The sequence below is a fragment of the Adiantum capillus-veneris genome, chromosome 14 (assembly GCF_014529385.1).
Source record: "Adiantum capillus-veneris isolate H3 chromosome 14, ASM1452938v2, whole genome shotgun sequence".
NCBI lineage: Eukaryota > Viridiplantae > Streptophyta > Polypodiopsida > Polypodiales > Pteridaceae > Adiantum > Adiantum capillus-veneris.
This window is the reverse complement of record NC_140944.1, coordinates 116,161,341-116,181,929: the sequence shown is the minus strand read 5'-3', so window position 1 is coordinate 116,181,929 and position 20,589 is coordinate 116,161,341. Positions and strand designations below refer to the sequence as shown.

Below are 20,589 nucleotides of genomic sequence, written 5' to 3'. Positions count from 1 at the left end.
AATGTGAAAAGTGGGAATTGGGATTTTCCACTTTATCCAATATGGTGTTAATGACTGCCAACCCTAGTAGCTTAATGATCGAGCTGAGAAAAGTGTGCAAAAGAGTGATCGTGCACTAGTGTAAGGTGAGAATGTAGGTGTCACAAGAGTTCTTAAGTGCTAAAATGGTACAAAATCATGGTTGCAAAATGCCTTACCACATACTAGCCCTTCCCCTAGCTTTGGAGGCATTTATGCTTCCAAAGTAGAAAGAGTGGTGAAGGTGTTTGACAGTGAGAGTGTAAAATCTCCTATGTCTGGTGGCTCCTTTAGATGACTGATATGGTTTGCTTCCACTAACGTGGGAGAGTGTGTCTCCTCCATCCTGGTCAAATATGGCTTTAGCCTCCATCCATTGGCCCTTGTTTTGTGAAGTTTCCCAGAGAGATCTTGTAGCTGATAGCTCCCGTTCTTGTACTTGTGGTAGATGATGAATCGCCCTTCCCACCTGGGAAAAAATTTCTTGTCCTGTCTGTGATCTAGCCTGCTATCATACCTTAGAACCAACACTCCCTCCTTAAGGTCTTTGTCTCTTAGAATTCTGTTGAACTTGTCTCTTCTTCTATTTGCTTGATGGATGTAATGATCCATTGCTTCTTTCCTAATGGCTTCAAGCTTATGTAGATCCAATAGTCAACCTGTCCATCATTCTTCTAGCTCTAGGCCTGCCTTTAATGAAAGCTTGTAGCTAGGAATTTCCACTTCTATTGGTAGCAGTGCCTCTTGTCCATACACTAAGTGAAAAGGTGTAAACTATGTAGAAATTTTAAATGAAGTACGGTAAGCCCATAAAGCTGTTGATAAATGCTTATCCCAGTCCTTTGGCTTGTCTTGTACCTGCTTAGAAATGATTTTTACCAAAATCCCATTTACCTTTTCCACTAGCCCATTACATTGAGGATAGTAAGGGATAGAGTGTCTGTACTTAACCTTCAATCTTGCTAGGAGATTTGTAGTTAGCTCTGCCCTAAATTTAGGACCATGGTCTAATACAATTTCTAGAGGAGTGCCAAATCTACAGCAAATGGAATTGAAAATAAACTTTCCTACCTCTTGAGCAGTGATTCTCCTTGTACTAAAACTACTTCAGCCCACCTGGTCATGTAGTCGACTGCCACCAAAATGAAAACCTTACCGGTGCTTGTTCTTGGAAGAGGGCCTATGGCATCTATCCCCCACTTCTCAAATGGACCATAAGAGAAGACTAGGGTCATTGGCTCATGGGTGAGAATCTTGTCCCGAGCTAATTGGAAAGCCTTGCAACTCTTGCACCAATGTTGTTCATCTCTATGTAAACTAGGCTATGTGTATCCTACAAGTAAAATCTTCCTACTGGTGATATCGTGTGCAAAATGACCTCCACAAACATCATCATGGCATGACTGAAGAATGCGACTAATTTCTTCTTTTATTGGGACTTTCCTTAGTACAAGGTCCTTACCTTTATGATACAAATCCTCACCTATGAGTTGGTAAGAAACTACCTTGGCCACTAGACGGTGACTTTGGACATTGTCAAGGTGTTTGGGGCACTCACCGGTAAGTAAGAGTTGTCTTATGTCTTGTAGGTCCTCCGCTCCTTGCATCTTTGGCTCTTGGAATCCTATCACCACTCCTTCCGATGACTGGTTTGCTACCAAATTAGCCTCTTTGTTGGCTTCCCTTGGTATGCTGGACTTGGGTTTCTTCAAACCTTCCTATAAGTTCTTTGACCTGCTTTAGCCATCCCACAAGATTCTCACTTTTGCAATCCTAGATTCCTTTCACCTGTTTAATGATGAGGAGAGAATCACCCTCCACCAACGATTCAAAAGATCTAGGATCAAAGTAACTTGGAGACTGCCAAAAGTGTAATGGTATAAGTAATCACAGAGTGTTGTAACAACCAGGTTAAACAAGTGTCAAGTAGGTGTACATTGTTTCTATTGCTAGGGATGGGGTGACGTCTACAAAAGAAACAAGACACGCTGCCTAGAAATGCTAACCCTCAAGTGCTTAACAAGGAATCCTGTTGCAACGAGGGAAATGGAAGAGAAGATCAACATGAATGTGATGAATTTAGAAGATGAAATAGAAGGCAAGCTAAACACCTGCTGAAGAACAATAATAAATTATTTACCCTACTTGTAGATCTAAGATAATCATTTGGGACTCAGCCCTTTGTGTGATTGGGATATTTTCTTAACTTGGTAACTGAGGCAATCCTATGTTACTTGGCCATTAAGGATGCCAAATATATTTATTTTGCCCACAAAAATATCCTTATATTAGTTAAAAGAAGACATGTCCCCAAAGGGCTACAAACAGCCCTCTTTGGTGGGGTAATATACGAAATGGGGGGAAGTTACCCTAAGATAAGTGTACATGTCCATATACTCCACCCTCTCCTGTCCATTAGTGAAAATGGGTGCCGATCGCCTGACCCACTTTATTGTGGTATAGAAAAAACACACACACACACACACACACACACACACAAGGGGGGGGGGGGAGGGGGGGCTTGTAGAGTATACTCAACCACTGCTGCAACCCGTCACCTACACCCTTGCGCCCCTCACCCTCTGATGCACCCCGCCAGTCACCTACACCCATCGTGCCCATCACCCTCTGCTGCACCCTGACACCTACACCCATCGAGCCCATCATTTCCTGCTGCTGCACCCCTAGCCCATCACCTGCACCATTACTAACCTCATCACCTTGTACCCCTACCACACTCAGCACACACTCAATCCAATCAATGTGTTGGGCATCATCAAACTTGTACATGTCGAAGTAAGCAGCCCACTTGGCCAGCCATCTCTCAATACTTCGTCTTTGTGTACTCCTTCCTCTCCCGTCATGATGGAATTGAAGAGGAAGAGTACCCATGGCCATGGGCACAAGTGGAGTATGTGCAGTCCATAGCACCACAAGCACAAGTGGAATTAACCAAAAAATTCATCATGTGAAATTTCCATAAAGCAGAATTCTTGCTGTCAAGCTTCTCTCCCACAATCTCTTTTATGTTATCTGACCCTTGTGTGTTAGCCATGTTTCAATAACATGTACATTAGGGCCAAAAACGACTCAAAAAGGGCTGTTTGTTAATCTAAGGATTAAGGAATAGTCCAATAGTTATTTGACACGTATACAAAAGTATGGCACTCTTGTCTCCTCTATTGTGGGTTTTGGTGGTCCTATTTTGACGGAGAACCGCTAAATGTCTTGATCACAAGGTTGAAACTGCTATATTTAGGTGCTTTCGGCGAGAGAGCTCATTAAATTTGCCGCTCAAAGCAATGAAGTCTCGTCTTTTATTCTATTTTATATTTCACAAAAGCGTTGTCAAAAGATACAAAATCTATGTCAGAAGGCTCTCAAAACAAGAGCATTAATGACAAATCACCTACTTTTTTCAAATGTATACCTTTCTCGCTCTCTAGTTTGTGAGAGGTTTTAGGTTCTCTAGTTTCCGTCTATACTTTCTTTCTTCTCTAATCTCTGAGTTTCCATGGCGTCTTTTTCACATCGCCCTTCACATAACATAAGTTCTTGTGACTTTCATAACGTTAGAGAGGATGGTCTTTGGAAGTCCATATCTTTTCGTGTGAATGACTGGGTAACAATGCTTCCTTCATGCAAAGGTGTACACAGTGTGAAGAGAACTAAACGCGATAAAGTAAAAAACCATTGGAAAGGTCGTGTTCTTGTTTTCAAAGTGACCGACAATGGCTGGCTAGCTAAGGTTCAACATGTATACATGGCCAAGGATATGGTGTTAGACTGGGAAGAACATCCCACACTGCATTCTTACTGTAAGTACAAAAAAAAAACTATTTGATACAGTGAATTTTTTTCATTATCCCATTGTTTTTCTCATTTTTTGATTCCATTCCAAATATATTTCCTTCAACAGCTGTGGAATGGAAGCCTGTGGAGAGTCTGAGTGGGACGTTCAAAGCAATGCATAAAGGGATTGCAGATGCTATGTATGTTGACAAGCCACCTTCCTTTTACAAAACAATGGATTTGTTTGTCTATTTTGCAGGAATACAAAGTTCCATCACGAGAAGGTGCATATGGAGAACTACATCAATTACCTGTTCCCACCACAAGTTCACTTGATTGGGAAGCTCCTGATGCATGTACTATATCAAGCTTCAAATCCAAGATCAAAGAGGACATCCTTAAAGCTATGTCTCCTGGTAGGATATCAAGAAGGATTAAAGTTCAATGGTTCTTGCCTATACATGTCTTTGTGGCATGTTTCAAAACAATGGATTTGCAGAGGACAAAGACGATGTGTCTTAATAGAAGACTTTCTATGACTGAACTTGATAATGTTCTTGAAGACGGATGGAGCACCAAAGAAACTTTCCATATTGGTGACAATATTAGTTGTAGAGTAAGCCCAAATTCTATGTCTATCTCATATCAACTATGTCGTCAATCATTAGTTCTGGGCTATGACTATAGGAGATGGAGAAGCAAATTAGGTAGCTGGGTTCCTCTCGACTCTGAGGAAAATTGTCCAGAGTTTGAACTAAAGGTCACAGTACATCCACACACCGAGTATAGAAGCCTGATAGTAACAAAAAATTGGAGACTAAATGATGTTAGAGAATCTCTTGAGTTTCTTGATGAAACATCTCCCGAGTATAGATTCAAAGTGGATGAAATTGTGGTGAGCACAAGGATGGAGAATTCAACCTCTTGCATCACATGCCTTCCCCCAAAAAGAGTTGTATTTGAGCCACTTGCAAGGACTTGAAAAAACAAGTTCAATATTGTAATCATTTTGCAAATATATTTATCTTTTCTCTACTTATGTTGTTTTAAACTTACATGGCATCATGATACACATTTACGAATCGACAATTGGTATTAAGTATTTGAAGTACAAAATTATGAATCACCAAAGGGTATATATATATGTTCATATGGACAAAATGAACAAAAGTGTACATAGCTTTTGTGCGTGGACTATTCAATCATGAAATTCCACTTTTCTTTTTGCCTGAGAGGATTCTGCATCCTCAGAGACCCTTTTCCTTTTGTGTTCAGAAGGGGGTGAAAGTTCAGGAGTGGGTGGTGGTGGTGACTTGGCCGGGGTTGGTGCTTTGGACCCCTTAGGGCTTGGCACGGGTGACTTGACAGGGGTTGGTGCTTTGGCTCCTTAGGACTGGCTGTCTTGGGTGATTTGGCAGCTTTCTTTGACAACATAAATGGTAGCTTGAAAGGTGAGCTAGGTGCCTCCCCCTTATTGTTCTTAAGTGTACGACGCTTTTGAACCTTAAATTTCAATGGTGAGTGGAATGGATGGCCCTTTTTATCTGCTCTTTTTTTTGCAGGGCTCTTAGTGGGACTCTTTCCCTTGGCAGTCTTCTTAGTGGGACTCTTCCCCTTGGCAGGGATCTTCTTCTTGGGACTCTTCCCTTTGGCAGGACTCTTCCCCTTGGCAGGGATCTTCTTCTTGGGACTCTTCCCCTTGGCAGGACTCTTCACCTTGGTAGGACTCTTCTTGTGATCCTTTTTCTTTGTATGGATCTTTGCAGGACTTTTCTTCTTTTGATCCATTTTCTTTGCATCCAAACCTTTGGTGGCTCTACCTTTCTTTGGTGGCAAAGGAGAATCTAGGTCATTTGGATTTATTGATCTTTCCAAAACCATAGAAACAGCCTTCTCTTTCACCCACGTGACCCAAGACTCTGGATAGTCATGCAACTGAAAAAAATAGAAAAAGGAACTAAAGGACATGACATACATACATAAAACATGAAAATAAATACATGAACCACACTTACAGTGAGTGTAGTCATCTGGCACCTTGACTCAAGATATCTCCATGCATTTGCAAGCACCCTCCATCCACAAGATGTTGAGTCTGTCTGTAAAGGCACTTTTTTATTGTAGTACTTGAAAGCTTCTATATTGTAATCCTTGTTTGTGGTACTCAGGTGACCAACAATAAGTTTGGCAGCACTGCAAGAAGACATTGAATCAAAAAGCTACTAATAGAAAACAATGGGCCATCATCAAGCATAGATTATGCTTCATACTTACATTTTACTTTTCCCATGGATACTTGACAATGAGTTTATAAATATAATATCTTTCTCCAAAAGATTGAAGATAATAAGACTCCAATTTCCTCTACAAAATAAAAAACAAATTAGCTAAGAATACCACAAAATGTTAAAAATAACATGTAAGGAGTTAAGAATTACCCTTCAACATAGGGGTATAATATGTAATTGCAGGTCAACATGTTAAAATCATCAAAAAAACTTGAAAGGGTTCCTTGCTTGTTGAAAAGGCACTATGTCACTAGAGGGTCAAGTATGGCAATTTGCATAGCTAGAGCCTCTGGAAGATCCCTCATAAGACACCTGGAGAAGGAAACACAAGCCACAATGAGCCCCTTGTGCCTGTCTGCCATGCACATGCACATTATAATAATTAGCAAAGCAACACACCTGAGAGAGATATAGAGCACAGTTTCACCAAGCTCAATGTTGGGATTTACAAGCATACTTGCGTCTTGAGGGAATATGTCCAAATATGCCTCAGTATCTCCAAACAAGGAGACATCCACCACCATTTGGCCTGTGACTTTTTCATAAAGAAGAGAGTTGGATGCTCTTAAAATTTCAGCTTGCTCTTTAAGGATAGCGTCCTCGGATATCATGTCTTGCTCCCTCTCAACTTCCTTTCCTGCTTTAATATCCTGAGACTTTCTTGTCTCGTACTCATGTGTAACATCCTCAATGACAACCCCAAAATCTTTCTGCTGCCTGGAAGGAGGGATGTTTAAAATTTGGAAGGCTCTAAGATCCTCACTAGGAATGAGCTCAAGAGCCTGATCAAACTTGTACCTTAGCCTTGACACAAGCACAAAATCTTTGCTCATAAGTGTGACCCTGTGAGAAAATGCAGCTGCAATGTAGCTATCATTCATAAATTCTATGAGAAAATCCTCAGCAGCTTCTTGAAGGCACATCACAGCTTGAGACTGCCACCTTACCGAGACAAAAGTTTTGATATTCATCATGCTTACAAGTCTATCAGATATCTCTTTCACAACCCTCATGAAAGAGAGCTTTGGAATTAGTAGACAAGTAGACTTTTGTGCTTTTCTTATTTCTCTTAGGGACTTCACCTGATAATTCAATCTTTTTCTGGAATTGGGCCTCTGACGAGGTTGGGGAGGGGGTTATTTCTCTGCATATTTCTCAGCATCACCTATTTCTGGATCAGTTGGGGCTTGGTAGACCTTCCTTGCAGTTTGCTTAGTCCTGGCCATTTGGGTAAAAGAACACACCACGCGACAGAGGGGTAGGCCACAACCTTCAAGATGTTTCTATCGCGCCGTGTGTGAAGAGAAGGGTAACATGACGCGATAGAAGGGTGACCCAAGCTGTGGAAAGTGTCATATGTGACCACCGGAACATGCAAAAAGAATATCACAGAACTGCCTGTACGACGCGATAGAGGGCGCAACCACAACCTAGAACATCGACGTATCACGCCGTATGTGAGGTGAAATATTTAAGCCGAGAAGCCCCGCATGACGCGATGAGAGCCCCACCTAACAGTTGCAACATACCCTTATCGCGTCGTATGGGAAACCATGAGTATTTGGAGAAAGAGACTTCCACAACGCGGTAGAAGGCACACAAACACCTTAGGAAATGGTATAGAGCATCGTATGTGAGGTCAAAATTTTATGCCGAGTCGACCCACCGCACGACGCGATGAGGGGTTCACCGAGACTCTATGACTTGCGCCTATCGCGTCGTAAGGGACGCTTAGGAAGCGGTAGAAAGTAGAAGGTGCGCCCACATGCCCAACAGTTCCGGTCGCGTCGTTGAGAAGAAACTTGGCTTGGCTTAGTGGACGGATGACAAGTGAAGTACGGGTAGTTAAGGACGACATGACGCGAATGTCGAGTATAGAAGAAAGCACAAAATGAGCACGTGACAAGGGTTTATATACAAAAAGGCGTCCGTACGACGATCGTTGTAGTCATGCCACGTGGAACGTGTGCATGGCTGACACGTGTCACTAACGGTCATATATCGGATATATATAAATCTTGGTCTCGATTTTTAAAAATATTGCACGTTCATTTGTTGCATACGACGCGAGATATTATCTATTTTTGTGTAATCCTTTCGCTTCGCACTATCTCATCTTTACAAATTGCACATTGGTGGACGCCATCGCTTCTTGTTTGCCTTGTCAGGTACGATGCGCAGAGAAGAAGTTCCATAGGTTGGGTCGAACGCCTATCGCGTCGTTTGGTGTTGTTTTACGGTTTTGTGTGGCTTGGTCCCGCACGACGCGCAGGGAAGCAATTCCAAAGGCCGGGTCTAGCGTCTATCGCGTCGTTTGGTCCGTTTGGTGTTTGTGTGACTTTGTCCCGCACGACACTCAGGGAGGCATTTCCGAAGCTTGGATCAAGCACCTATCGCGTGGTTCGGATTCGTTTTGGTGCGGTACATTGGCACTTGTACCTAACTTCACCTGTCAACTTCTCCTCTACCATGATGGAAGGGCGGGAGGAGATTTTGGAGGAGAGTCCAAGTGAGAAACTATTGGTGGCTGTGATGGATGGTGGTGACATGGAGGTGTATACCAAAGCATATGAAATATTCAATCCTGTGTTTGATCTTGCAGCTTTGTTAGACCATTTGAAAGACTTCTTGGCAGAAGAATTCAAAGAGTTTGAAGAAGCAGTTGAAGGCAAGTGTTTGGTTTTAGATGGGAAGGTTTATTGTCATCTAACCGAATATACTACAAACTCAATTGAGAAGAGCAAAGTAACAAGGAGGTTTGGAAGATTTTCTAAGAAGACTTCCTTTGTTTGTCCACCTACCATTTCTTGTCAATTACATTTGAAACCTTGTAACCTTGTTCCAAAAGAAGTTGCTTTTCTTTTCTTTTTGTTCCTTAAAGTGAAAGGTACAAATGAGGCAAATAAGCTGATGAAGTGAAAGATAAAAATGAGGCAACAAATAAAAATGTTTCCACAGTTTTGCAGCTTGAAAAAAGTGAAATTCTAGAAGAGGAGGAAGTTGATGTTGCAGCTGAGGAGCAAGAGAGTGAAAATTTTGATGTTGCTCAATTTAGAGCTAGTACTGTCATTGATGAGCCAACAGATGATGTAGAGGTATGTAAAGCTTCCCTTACTATTCCAAACCTTCTCTACTTCTTTATCAATGGGAAAGAGTATATTCCTCTCCATCATATCCAATGTTTGCTTAATATGAGGGAGGACTATTGTATTGCAACCATTTCTGAAGCTTCTGAGGTGGTCAAAGATTTTTTTGACACAGAAGAAGAGTCAAAAGAGGAGTTTTTGGCACTTGATCTTCATACATCCAATAAAGATTTTTTGCTTGCTCCTGATGCACTTGCTCTATGCATGAGAAGAGTGGAAGAGGAAAAACCTTCCCTCAAAGATGAGGATTTTGAGAAGAGGCTTGTTGAGCTTGGCATCCAATCTTTTGGCAGAGACTTTAAGCTGAAAAAAATTGGAAAGGAAGTTGACATAAGAGAGATGACCGGATCATGCAATCTCCTTCAAGAAAAGTCATTGCCGAAGATGAATTGCAAAAGGTGATCTCCCTACTGAAATCTTTCTTTTTTTTCAAGTTAGTTTTAATTACTCATTGTCTTGTTTTGCAGATTGAACTCCTTGACAAAGACAGTTTTCTTGGGAGAGCTAAAGGCTAGAGAGGGAAAGCAATAGAGGGCTCTTCAAGAAGGGATGCCTCCTCTCTCATGCACTACATGCCTACATTGGATAGTGCCACCTTCTGTGCTTTCCACATGTAGTATTCTGAAGATCCTGAGTTGCCAATGTTTGCACTGAAGATATTGTCATGGTTTTTAGGGTACACTCCCCTTCAAATCAATGCAAACAAGATTATGCTACTTGAGAGAGCAGAAGCACTTCGAATGTTTGGATATGCTGCAGGATTCAATGCCTCAAGAGCAGGATACTTTCTTTGCTACTCTAGCTATGCAGCAACAGCTGAGGAGACAAATGTCAACCTTCTTGGGGGCTATAAAAGAAGAAAGTTTTTGAGATATAGGGGTGACATGCCTGGAGATATAAAAAAAATCAAAAACTGATGTAAATTTGACAATTTTTTGCACCAAAATATCTTTTTTGAATTTGGATCTCTTTAGAAAGAAGTACAAAGTTTCAAAGTGAAGCATTAATCTCAGATCTGTGGTTGAGCAGCATGGTTGTTTGATCTCATCCGTTGTAATTGCCTCCTATAGAACCAATTGAATAATTCCTTTAGTGCATTGCTCCTTCTTTGTCCACCTCCCTTTCTCGTACATTTGAAAAAAGAAGTCCTCGTTTGATAGTGAGATTTTTCCATTTCCTGAGTATTCCATGTTGCAAGGGGTCCTTGTTTTGCAAAATATGGTCCATGTAGGTACAGAATATGCTAAAAATAAAAAAAAAGTTAGTTGAACTCAATAGGATGCAAAGTAAAATACTATCCATACTTTAGAAAGTAATTGAATACTCACCAAGTAATATGTGATGTCTTTTGCTCCCCAAGCATCTGTAATAGCAGTTATTAAAAGCTTTATTGTCTTTTTAAAGTCATCTGCATAAGTAGCAGAGCTAACTTGTTGTCTCAAAACTTTCAAAAAATTATCGAGCTTCTTCCACACTTCCATGCGTTTGTTAGCTACATCTGGTCTACTTTTGACATTGGTTGTTATAACACAAAGATCCTTCTAGCAGTTCCACATAGCATCAACTTGTTTGTTGTCATGGTTACTCAAAAATCTTCTGGCTTTTGCTCCACCCATTGAAACATCTTGTAAAACATCACCGGTTCCTTTTGAAAGAGTGGGATCTTTTTTTAGATGCACTTGACCACCATGAAAACCCATTTGAGAGAGCAAAGCCTCGCATTTTTTTATGCACTCGTCTGCAAGTTTAGTTGGCTTAATAGAATATGCATAGTCAAGATGGAGTCGAAGCAATTTGTCCAAAATTCTAATCTTTGCATGCATTGTGCATATATGTATATTTTTTAAATCTATTGTTAGAATTGGATCCCAAATCATAGAAGACGATGGGTAGCCGATGAAGTTAACACTATTCCTCGATGGTACTTTTCCAACCTCGTGTTCTGCAAGCCATCCTTTTGTTCCAGTGCTTGCCATGCAATATAGACATGGATACTTGGTATTGGCACCTCCACATACACCAAACATGCACTTTAATGCTTTTAGGTCGGCACTCAAGTGCCATTCTACAAAAAAGTCACCCATGCCATCTACACAGAGTTTTTCACCTGCATTTTGGTCATGTATAACAGAAGGGATATCGGTCTGCAAAAACAGCCATTTCAATGTATCGTGATTTTCTACTGGTATTTGAGTTGCTCCGATCCACCAAAGTTTCATTTTTGATTGAGTTTTGTGGTATGGGGAATCAAGCTTACCCTGGCTATAGTCCAATGCTCTATTCATAAGGGATATGGATATTGTTTCCATTTTTTGACATTTTTGAATTTGAGCTTCATCCAATTTTAGAACAAATATAAGTTTTCCTTCACAATCTACTTCTTGCATATTATAGTATCTCACCATAGTAGATTGAACATTTTTTATACTCATCCAAATGTTATTAAAAACATTATACTCAAAAGAAGATTTTTTTTTCTGTTTTTCATATGGCATCGTTCCTTCTATATGATAGTACTCTGCAAAATGTTCGGGTATTTCTTCGTTTAATAGAGTCCTAACTTTCCCAACATTATGAGGCCTAGGCAACCCAAAAGCTTTAATCTTGTAATACTTTAAAACCTGAAACCAGGTTTTAGAGATGGCCCTGTAACCCCTTCTACTCACCCCCACTGTGTCACAAACTTCTTGCATTTGAGAAGGTTGGACCAGTAAACCCATATCTTTCAGTAAACTTTGAAATACCAATTTTTTCTGAGTTTGATTTTCAGGAAGTTTCAAAAGTTTAAGAATATCACTTTTGTTCATTACCTCATTCAAAAATCTCACCTTTCTTGACCATTGGACATATCAAATCCTAAAAGACTAGTCACATGTTCTCTAGTAATCTTTAATCTTTTTTTTCTTTGTCCAGAACCTTCTGTTAAGTTTACTACATCTCTCATTCGTTTTACTCGTGCTCTTAATCCTATTGGAGTTTCTTTTAAAGACCGAAGTTGGTGATTTGCTTGTTTTAGAGATGCTATTTGGTTTTCAAGTTCTAAAATTCTTACTGCATTTGAAGACAAAACAGTTTTGATATATTGAAGGTAATGTGTATGATCAATGTGTAAATGAGATAACCTAGAACTATATCCTAGTAAGCCATCAACCCTATCACCAACAAATCTCATCAAATCATGAGGTGTGTTAAAAGATGGATACCTTCCAGTGCTAGGATCCAGTGGATACAAGTCTTTGATAGACACTCCGCGTAGTAGCATATTCTTGGCTTAGCTTAATGTTCGAGTAAAACTTGCGGTTATCACTAGTGGAAGATGTATTAGTCATTGTAAGTAATGAAGGAGCAGAAAGTATAATGAAAATAACGTAGCAGCAGAGAAGAATGTGCATCAGAGAAGAAGAGAAAAAGCTCGCGAAAGGTGAGAGAAAAAAGAGAGGTTCAAAAGTGGAAACAACTATTTGCCGCCAAGTGAAGTAAATGAAAACAAATTTCGAGGTGAGCCACAAAGGAATGTGAAGAAAACGATATCTTTTTGAATATTTAGAGATATGTACCTAGATACGCTTTAGATTGCGTAGATATTGCTTTAAATGACCAAAACGGACAAATTTGGAGTCGTTTTGACCACAAACGGCTCTGCTAATTAGTAATTTAACCAATTCCTTACACAGCCCTTTTTGAGTTGTTTTTGGCCCTAATGATATGCCAAAAAATTGATGTCTGGCATGCAAACAAGCACAAAAAACTTCTACGTTTTTTTGAGTACGTGGACGTAGCAACACCACAACTCACAATTGTGTCATAAACATGTCATACAGGTTCCACAATCTCATATACATCTGCTAGTATGAGTAGCAGTCCACAATCAACCATACATGCATAAACTAGTGCATAAATGGCAATCTCCAGTGACAGATGAAACTTGCCCACGAGCTTTCAAGCTTTAATTTTCAATCTCAAATTAGAAAATTACATGTATTTTGCTCCTGTAATCAAGCACTACCCGTATGTGTGTATGCTCAACACGAAAATGGTACGTGTGTGTAGATCTACCACAAGAGAGCAACCTATGCACGTGTATTACCAAGAATTTATTGTTTGTTGGACAAATGACTGAACAGAACTTATAGGTAAGATTCAATAAGCATGGTTGCTTTATTGAAGAGTATGGTAATGGCTGCAAATTGGTTGCTAAAGGCAAGAGAGATGGAAGAATGTTTACATTGGATGCATCAATTCCTGAATTGAAAGCAGCTATGTTTGCACATGATGAGAATTCCATACATGATATAGAGATTTAGCATAAAAGAATTCGACATGTAAACATACAGAAGCTAAATCTATGCAACGGAAAGGAGTAGTGCATGGTTTGCCTAAATTCAGGTATGATGATCTTGGTCATGTTTGTCCTGCATGTCAGTTTGGTAAGCAGGCAAGGTTTCCGTTTATGCAACATGTGAAGAATAGTTCACGTCCTTTGCAGTTAATACTTTGTGATGTATGGGGTCCGTCGCATAATGCATCGTTTGGTGGTGTACACTATTATGCTTCTTTTATTGATGATTTCAGTAGGTATACTTGGTTATACATTTTGAAGAACAAAGATGACGTTTTTGATGTTTTCAGAGATTTCAAGAAGCATCTAGAAAATGAGTTTGGTTGCTATATCTCATGTCTTAGATCTGATGGAGGTGGTGAGTATGTATCTCACGAGTTTGACAAGTATCTTGCTAAACATGGCATACGAAGACAGCTTACATGTAGTTAACACGGATACGTCTGTGAGGGGGAGAGTAGCTAAAGGAAAAGAAAAAGTTTTCGATGATGTAACACCACCACTTACAACAAGTTATGAGTCATCTGGCAGTGATAGTCTTGACAGCGAGTTGGGTATTCCAACTATTATGACGCTAGGTGCAAGACAGAGTCACTATGTTCCGCCTCATGAGAGGCAAGTTGTCATTATGCTTACATGGCTAAAGTTATAGGTTTCAAAGAACCAACAAAGTTTGATGATGCAGTTAACAAATGATAATTGGTGTTCGATCTACATCATGTGAAGACCAAAGACCAAGAAACAAACATCTTTACTAAATCACTTGGTAAATATAAGTTTATTCATTTTTGAGAGCTACTTGGAGTGCTACAGATGGTTTGAGCTTGAGGGGGAGTGTTAGAAATCAAGCTCAGTTTTGTTAGTCACGTCTCAAGTGACTACTTCCTTTAGTGTTAGTTGATGACCGACTCCAACATTCATTACATACAACTGGATAGATTCTTTATGCGGTCACTTTCATTTATTAGCTAGAGTAGATCTTATCTAGCTAGGGTTTTCTTATCACTTATGCTATTAGCTACTTTCATATTACTGAATAGAAGAAGGTGAGCCACAGTGCTCTTCCGCTCCTATCCATTGTGTCTCATTCCCTCTCCCGTTCAACACAACTAACTGTGGTGAGATGGCAGGGGCAGATCTAGCACCATGTCATACAAAAAAAATTGAAAGTTTCAATTTTGAGGTTTTTTTACCGTTCTGATCCGAATTCCGGCCTCCTTTTTCCCAAAAGATTAAGGGAAAAGCCTTGAATGGAAAATTGATCTTGAACATAGCATTTCTAGGAAGTTAATGCTACTTAAGTAATAGGAATCTAGGAAGTTAATGCTACTTAAGTAATAGGAATACTTAACCTCCTGCAAAATACAAGTCGCTAGATCAAAAATTGGTAATACGCATTATGATTCCTAAAGATGAATGCCTAAGTGTTCAAGCATTCCCAGCACAGCATACAATGCATGTTTTCCAAGCAAGGTGAATACCATTCGTTCCATACACTTTGTATCCATCTATACTCTCTTCCATAATGGTAAGAGTGCATAGTCCATCATGCTTTTTGTAGCATGTCTAATCACACTTCTCCACTAAAGGATAGAAGCATGTCCATGGCCATTTATACTTCCCCACTTGGGGATGGAAGCATGTCCAATCATACTTTACCATTGATGGATAGAAGCACGCCCAATTAAAACAAGAACACATGTCCAATCATGAAGTCTGTCATGCTAGGACAGACAACATGCCCAACTTACATTTATCTTCAAAGTTATCCTTAATACAAGATTTCCCACATACATAGGTGGGTGACATGGCCAATCATAATCGTGCAGTAGTTACTCGGTACGTTAGGGTCTCCAAACTTGAGAATAGGCACAATAGTGGGGGTACTCCAAGTCTCAGAAACTCCTTCACACATAGCTCTATTAAAAAGATAAGATCTGCAATCATATCCCTAGCATGAATAAAGTGCTCGGCAACAATAACATCATGATCCTGTGCTCATCTAGTGTTGAGTCTGTCAATTTCCTTTCGTACCATCTCATCACGAAAGAAAGTGGAGGTGAGAGGGCTAGGCTCTAAAGGATCTTGAATGGGAGTCTAATCGAGTGTAGTATAAAGAGAGGCTCCATACTCACACCATGTATCGGGAGAGGTGATAGCCGGAGGTGAAGAGTGCTCCTGTAGTCGTCTCCAAGCCTCTCCAGAGTCCGAACTCAAAAATAGATGATACATGCCTCTCTAACTGAGCCAAGAAAGCTCTCTTCATACACCTAATAAGAAGTCGGAAGAGAATATGGGATTGTCTGAATGAAGTGATCTCAATGGCCACCTCTCTCTGGAGCTGAGCCCTCATCTATTGAAAATAAACGTTGAAGCAACCGCTCTATTGAAAAAAAACAAGAATGGGCTCTGTAAAAAAAAACAGGCCTTTGGGCTCTTTTAGAAAAATTAGCCTTTTGTTATAAATCAACAATAATGGCCTTTGGGACCTTGCCCCTATTATAGAAAACAAGGCTCTGTTTTAAAAACTCTCTCGAACGACTTTGAATTTGACAACGCCGCAAGAGGGAAACTCAATCCTCTCCACAAGATATACGCATTGATGCGAACAAAACTTCATTTTTATAGCTTTGAAAAATTAGGGTTTATGTTGCTCGACAAAGAGGGTCAAAGCTACGTGCTTTCTAACGTTCCCATGCTCCGTTTCGCACCATACTGCATACATGTTGTTGGCATGACTTAGGCAACGCGTACATGCATTTAGATCCACTTTTCACTTTGGTCAAACATTGCTTTTTGGTCAAACAACCTTGCTTTTCGACTTTGAAGAACTTCAATACACATGGCAAGTTCACACATGTATTTGGACAGCCATTGCTCAAGCTTGAAAGCCTTCAACTCGTCTCTTTCAATCCAATCACAGGGAAAATAATACATCAAAAGAGGGTAGGTTGGTTACATCCTCCTCCTACTTTATCCTCATCTTCAGATTTGCCTTCGACCTCCCTGGCCATCCAAGATCCTCCTCTTATCCTAAGAGTGGTGGCGCAATATTTATTCTGATTCTGCCTGTCACTGCTCAAGATACATCAGACTCCCGTTCAAATTCTTCTAGGTGACATGGGCTACCCATGTCTGAGTTGCAAGCTAGAGCCATGTAATCTGTCAAGTAGCTCATGAATTCACGGAACTAGATATTTATTCTTAATTTTTACTTGATTGAGTCCCTTTAGCCCCTAAAACAGCCCCATAAAACAAGGAGGCAAACACCACACAACACATGCAAAACCTACCCCTACCCCTATCAGTCATACACAACACACCCACATAAAGCAAAGCAAAACGAAGACACCAAAACACACACCTCCGCATGCAGACAGACAAAAGCGAGAGGGAGAGAGGGGGGTCGTCACGAAAAAGAGAGGACGTATGTCTCCGGTATGCAGGAGACATGAGGTAGAAGGGGGCGCGCATGAGGGGGGCACAGCAGAGCCCCATCGTCATCAGCCTCCCCCCCCCCCCCCTCTCCCCGTATGAAATGGCCAAGTTTACCTAGTATCATACAAAAATTTGTTGAAGAGCAAGCATTAAGGATTATCAACTACTAAAGGGCATACACTATGGTGATGCAAACAAGCACTCACATTTGGTTATCAATGAGAACGGTAAAGGAGTTTCTACTCTAGAGTTGAACACTAAACTTCATTTGGCTATCAATGAGAATGTTAAAAGAATGTTAAAAAAATTATAAACCCTAACCTCGTTGAGCATCCTATGGAGTTCATCTCGGGCTTCCACTACACGATCTCTATCATTACTATCAACCACAAATACGAGACCTTGTGTGTTTTGGAAGTAGTGCCTCCATAATGGCCATAATGGCCGAGTCTGCTCCATAAAGCACAAAATGACGATATCAAGGAAGAAGGGACAAAAAGAAACTAGAGACATTCAAAGAAGAGAGATGCAGCAATTGTGGTAACAAATAAGGCTATGGATGTCTTACCTCCCCATATTGGTAAAGTAAGGCACTACATAACTTTTAAGAAAATACCTTGTCTTGACCTCCAACATCCCACACTGTGAAACTAATGTTCTTATATTCCATCGTTTCCACATTGAACCCTGCCACAACGAATCAAAAGGCATTCAAGGATATTTCTATATCATGAGGAAAGTATGGTATAAGTAAAAGGAGTTGTTTCTTACTATAGAAGGCTTTGTTTCCAAAGTAAACCCTTAAAAGTGAAATTCATCAGAAGCTTTGTGTTGTTATTCCAAGAGATTCAAGAAAAAACCTTTTTAATAATCTATTCACAAATTCTTATGTCCACAGCACCAAAGGTTCTATATACCTTCATAAAAAATCTTAACTTACAAATTAAATGAGAAGAGAGAGAAAGAGAGAGACCATAACAATTAACAAAGAGGAGGGCACTCAAACAAACAAATCAAAAGAAAAATCACTAAAGCATATAAGAAAATTTTGTATTGATAAAACTATAACAAAGAAAAGAATTTTCTAAACAATATATATATACCTTCATAAGCGCAGAAAAATCTGGATTCTAAACTTACAAATTTAGAGTATGATAGAAAGCATTTGAAAGCAAATATAACAAAACACAAACAAACAAAACTAAGGGCAACAATACTTGACTAAAGAAATCTTTCCAAAAAATAAAAAAAATAAAATTCAAAGCATATAAAATTATATGTGCATTATTGTTATTTAATTATATTAAAAAATAAAAATAAAAAACATGCATACACGTCATCATTAACAAGAACTTAAACTTTTGTGAAGAGATACTCTACCGTAATATAAAAAGAAAAAAGCAACACGAAGAACTATAAAATCTAAATCTAGAGCACTTACCAACAAGTGTAAAACATCAAGCTAAACTTTAAAAGACTAGGGCTCGAAAGTGCAACCAGTAACTCCAATGTTTGTCCAGACATGAAGTGTAGGTTCATCAACTCTATCATGCATAGCGTGGACAATAAGCTACGACATCCCTACTTATTAAGGCATAATTATACTTATTAATTAAGAAATGACAATAAAACCGCCCCAAAAAAACAAAATACAAACAGGGCTATTGTAATAACTTAATTTTCTGAGTTCACCACTCCACTAACCTCGTCTGGAGCATCTAAATTTGGGTAGTTCAGCTAGTGTGGATTCTTTGCACTGTAAGCTTTGTAGTCACCCCATGTTCTTCTTCTTCTCCATGGGCAATAAATGGGATCTGTTCGAAGTTCCCATGGCGCTTGTGCATAGAAGGTTCTGGAGGCAGGGTATTTCTTGAAGAAGTTGCGTATCCACACCGACTGATTCTTCATGACTGCTCTGCTTTGCCATTGCTCCAGAGTCACTGGATGATAGCCACCAACTTCCTACGGAGGGAAATCTATTTTGAGGCTTTCTCTACATTGAAAACACTCATGTTTCATGATGGGGTAAGGTAGCATGGTTGATGCCAATCTTTTGATGCATTCCCATACTTTAGATAGGTCAGGTTTGTAGAATGTAGTATCCTCCTTTCCCATTCCATGCTTTGCCTTGTTATCTCGTATGACTCTTTTTGAATCCATGCCATAAGCTCTAATTCTTGAGGGGATTATAACTCCCTATCTGACCCTGGCATTGGCATGTCTTACAAATTTGTGTCCTCCACTTGTGTATTCTCTTCTTGTGGATCAGATTGCATGAATGATAAGTCAAATGGGAGGTCCCAAGGGATAGGAGACTGAACCTCTTCATTTGCCTTCTGTAAGGACACCACTTGATCTTTTAACATCTTGATCTCCTCTTCTAGCTCTACCTCTCTGGCTGCAAAATTATTTAAAGTGAGCTCTTCTTGAAGATGCTTCATTTTTAGAGTGCGTTTTAACTCTAAAACTTCCTTTTTGAGGACTTCATCTGTGCTGCTTGCCATCCCCATCTGGGCTTAATTCTCCAAATAGATATCAAACTCTTCTTGTACAGAGCGTCTGCACTCATTGGCAGCATGGAGAGTGGTTTTTAGATTGGCCAGCTGGCCATCCTTTTCTTTGACTTGCTGCTCAATAGCAATGGCCCTTTGGCGAGTTTTGTTCACTTCTTCCATGAATTGTGAAGCTTTGTACGTCTTTGCCTCAATCAAACTATTTTGACGGACTATTTCTTTGAGTAGGGTTTATACTATCTCCAGTAATCTGCTATGATCCCTCTTCAAATCTTCATAAAGCTCTGCATTTCTATCTCTGTCCGTCATCTGTTTCTTGACATCTTTCTTTAAGAATAGCAATTCAGCATTGACATTATAGAAAGAGTCTATGATGTCTTGGTCATAGAACTCCTCCTCTAGCAGGTTCAGATCTTCATTCATATGCTTCTTTTCTTCCACATCCCCTTCCTTGGCTCCACTCGTGCCAGCCTCGCATGGAATTTCTACACTTCTTTGTTCTTCTTCAGTGTAATCTTCTCCAATCATTTGGAGTCCATGTTTCTACGGGGCTGCCTCATCTTCTTTTGGCAAATTGTCTTGAACAACTTCTTGTTCCACTAGAGCAGATTGTTGAGTTGGAGGTGATGGTGCTCTTACAGGTTTAGTGGTTGGGATCACCCGCCATTCTGCATCCCAAGGTGGTGTCTTTGATCCTCTGGGATACATTTCATTTATTACTTTTCTTTTTTGTGCTAAGTCTTCTTCTAAATTTCTTTGGGCTTGTAGTTCTTCCTGTTATTTCCTTTTTAGCTCTTCCTCCTCGGCTTTTCTTTGAGCTTCTCTTGCTGCAGCTTCCTGTGCCTCTTTTAGTCTCATCTCAGCTTCCTCCATGTCCTTGGCTCTTACCGTAGCCAACAGCCTTTCATCTTCTTTTCTCTTTTATGGCTTTTGCTTGAGCCCTCAATTGCCTTTCTTGTTCTTTTTTTTTTAAACTCCTCTTCTCTCTTCACTTGCTCTTCTTTCAGCGCTTCCTCGCATTCCAAGGCCTCTTTTTTGCCTTGTTTCTTATTCTC

General features: G+C 39.9%; 1 pseudogene; it reads right to left on the bottom strand.

Annotated features, from left to right (window-relative positions):
- Positions 1 to 231: 231 nt before the first annotated feature.
- LOC147442989 (uncharacterized) lies at positions 232 to 1,256 on the bottom strand (annotated as a pseudogene).
- Between the last annotated feature and the right edge of the window lie 19,333 nt (positions 1,257 to 20,589).